Source organism: Phragmites australis, chromosome 9 (genome assembly GCF_958298935.1).
Source record: "Phragmites australis chromosome 9, lpPhrAust1.1, whole genome shotgun sequence".
Taxonomy (NCBI): domain Eukaryota; kingdom Viridiplantae; phylum Streptophyta; class Magnoliopsida; order Poales; family Poaceae; genus Phragmites; species Phragmites australis.
In genome coordinates, this window is record NC_084929.1 from 9,963,019 (window position 1) to 9,966,299 (window position 3,281).

At 50.0% G+C, this 3,281-nt stretch overlaps 1 long non-coding RNA gene across 2 annotated transcripts; it reads left to right on the forward strand.

Moving 5' to 3' along the window:
• The first annotated feature begins 1,633 nt into the window (after nt 1–1,633).
• LOC133929715 (uncharacterized) lies at nt 1,634–3,038 on the forward strand. Of its 2 annotated transcripts, XR_009911638.1 has the most exons (4): nt 1,634–2,105; nt 2,185–2,466; nt 2,553–2,762; nt 2,843–3,038. It is a non-coding gene; the product is annotated as an uncharacterized LOC133929715 (long non-coding RNA). The 2 variants fall into 2 exon arrangements; XR_009911637.1 differs by having other exon boundaries at nt 1,634–2,466.
• Nucleotides 3,039–3,281: the final 243 nt, after the last annotated feature.

Here is a 3,281-nt window from a genome sequence, read left to right on the forward strand (position 1 = left end):
AAGTTCAAATCTCATAATTTAAATCCTCGTTCGAAAATCATGTCAAATTCTATTTCAAATAATTTATTTGAATGATCATAAATCCAGTTTAAAAATCAAATACATTTATTTAAATTCGTAATTCAAGTTCCCCCTCTCTCTCCTCAGTTCTTTCTCTCTCAGACTTCCCTCCCTGCTCTCTGTTCATCGGCCCCAAAAGTCCATGTTGGTTACTGTTTATATCATACAAAAGTCTCTTACCTCCTCACCGTTCACCCTGCCACCGCACAGACCGGGAGCCCTCTCTGCCGCAACCGCTCGTGCCCGTTCACACTACCTCTCCCTGATCTTTCTCACAAGAGCGGCAAAAGCAAACCACGGCACCAACACCTCCATTGCTCCCTCTCCAAAACAGAGCAGCAGTATGCCAGCACCTGCCGATCTCACCCCTCTGCTTGTTTCTCCACCTACAACAAAGTTTCTCCCCCACACCATTCAAACCATCCGCGCGTACTGCAATAGAGCTCCCCCTCCGCCACCGTTGCCAAAGCGCCGCTCACCCGAGCCCGTCGCCAATTGCCCTCGGTGAGCCCCTCTCTCCCCATCTCTCTCTGCTCTGCTCCTCCTTTCACCTACACAACTCAAACACAATGGCACGAGCACATCACACATCGCAGCCGAACTCTTTCCGCTGTTGTCGCCGGCCACCGCTCACCCGAGCCCAACGCTGCCTCGTCCAGTGCCTCGGTGAGCACCACCTTCCTTCTCTCTCTCTGCTTCCCTCTCCAATCGTCGCTCGGCCGCAATCAGCCCCGAGCGCGCCACGCCACCGCTTGGCCACGCACAGCAGCGAGCGCGCCATGCCGCGCCACTCACCCGTCCCGGCATTCCCGCCGAGCCATCGAGCCGACCTAGCCTGCGGCCCCGCACGCGCGTCCTCCCGCCGCCTTCACCCGCCAGCAAGCCGCTAGCGAGCTGGGCTCCACTCGCCCCCAGCCCATTGCTGATGGACTAATGCTGGCAAGCCCCACCGGATTTCTCCCCGGCCGGCGTCCTCCTCTCTCCCGGCTGGTCTCCCTCTCGCGCCGCCTTGTCGCCCCTCCGCTCTCCTCTCCGGGAATTTTTTTTAGCCTTTTTTAAATTAATATTTTAATAATAGCCCGCCGGGACTTATATTTTCAGAAACTGGCCCCTTTTGTCGCGCCACAGGCTTTGGCGTGACTGACCACTCCGTCACACCAAAGAGCCTTGCGTGACTCCCGTGCCACGTCGGCGGGCGGTCCACCCCGTGCCACGTGGCTATACCGACGTGGCAGCCTGAGTCGCGCCAGAGCGCGTGGCGCGACTGGAGTCGCGCCAGACCGCATGGCGCGATAGAGGCCCATACAGGCGCGCGGCTGTGTCCCCTCTGTCACGCCAACCCCTTTGGCGTGACAAAGGAGTATACAGGCCCGGCGCCGGCCCTCTCTCCCGCACACAGCAGAGGCAGAGGCAGGCAGCAGAGGCAGAGCCCCAAAACCCCACTGGTGCCTTCTCTCTGCATTCCCACTGATTTGGTGGCTGAATAGAAAGGGATTTAAGTAGGAAGAGTCGAAGAAAGGTATCTCATCCAATCCCTCGACTTTTTTTCGGTTAAATCGGTTTGCATTGCAACTTTTTGGGTTGTTAGGGTTTAGAACTTGATTCGGTTGATCTACGAAATTTCAACGTTTCGCTCTAGATCGGTGGTCATATATCGTGCTATGTACGTATACCAACGCATATCTATTGTGTGGAATTTGTTGCATGCAATCGGTTGAGCGTAGGAAATTGAAATTCGTATATATATACGAAATGTATATGAGCAACGCAAGTTTTTGCATTTGTGAGATGATTTGTAGTCAAATTAAAATGTATAATGAGTAGCTTCGATATTCATGCAGTTTATCGGTATGACGTCGAATTTATGGCGCAAGGAAAAGTGGGCACATATCGGTAAGAAGTATCCCGATGTGAGTTGCAAAGATGCTCCCGTTCCCCCCGCCCTCACCGTCCCGACTTGTGACTGTGGTAAGCGAGCTGTGGTTCTTCAGTCGCTACACGAAGATACTGCCGGTCGGGCTTACTACCTGTGCTCGGATTATCGTGTGAGTGTATTTTTGTTAAAGATAATGGTAGAAGCAAATGGCAATACTTTTGCATATGTGACGTTTTAATAATTTGTAGGAGTGGGAGATGTGCTATTTCTTCCAATGGATAGATGGGCCCGATATGTATGATCAGAGGATTCTGCAGGTGAAACGGTTTAGTCAGTATCCGAAGCCATTTGACAAGTTTGTTCGTTGGGTCCCCCCACCACCAAATCCGCCAAAATTGACGGATAAAGAGAAGTGGCAATTGAAGAGTATACATGTTGCGGATCCTCCGTTGTGCAATTGCGGAAAGTGAAGCGTACTTTGTGAACCTTCTGGGGGGTCGCCTTACTTTCGTTGCGAAGGGATGACAAGGGTAAGAAATGTGCAGGAGTCCTTGTTTACGATATGAATGCGGAAGAGTATTGTATTATGTAACATGTATATCGAACTGTAATGCAGCGCCATGGTGTAACATGTGGCTTCCGGGATCCATTGTACGGACCTGATGGTCTATGAAAAGATGAAGAAAAAGATGAAGTGAAGGGGTAAAGAGTTATAGAACCTTGTGCCCCAAGAAAGTGCCCTTGTGGTGTGAATGCGAATCACGGGATAGTGCCATCGGAACTTGGAATGGGGTACTACTGCGGACATGTGGTCAGCAATGATATGGTTGGTTAATGCGTAGTATTTATATTCAATGTTGCGCTATCGTATTTTTAATTGTTGTGCAAATCTATTTTCTTAAGCAGAGAACGCGGAAATGTTCGTGGGAGGAGTACCTCGATAAAGGAGCGGTTGATCATGAGATTGCATGGCGGAGTAAGCGTCCTCCAAACGTGCTGTCAAGCTATTTGGAGATCAGGAAGAAAGAAACTCGTGATTACTACCGTGCTTTGTATCCCCCCATCAGAAGTACTACAATGGCGGGTAAAGATGTTTCGGCTACAGAGGTGGAAATAGAGACAATGAAAGCGCTTGTTGGTAATTTACCCGTGGTTATCCCAGACGACGATGAGGACGAGGTATTATATGATGGGCTAGACGATTAGACTTAGCAGCACAAATTGTCTTATGTCACCTACTTATGAACGTGATATGTAATCATCGTCGACGAGCAATGAATATTTGTAAGTCGGACTTAAATTTAATATGGCAACAACGTTGCTCATTTTCGGGTCTAATGTGGTA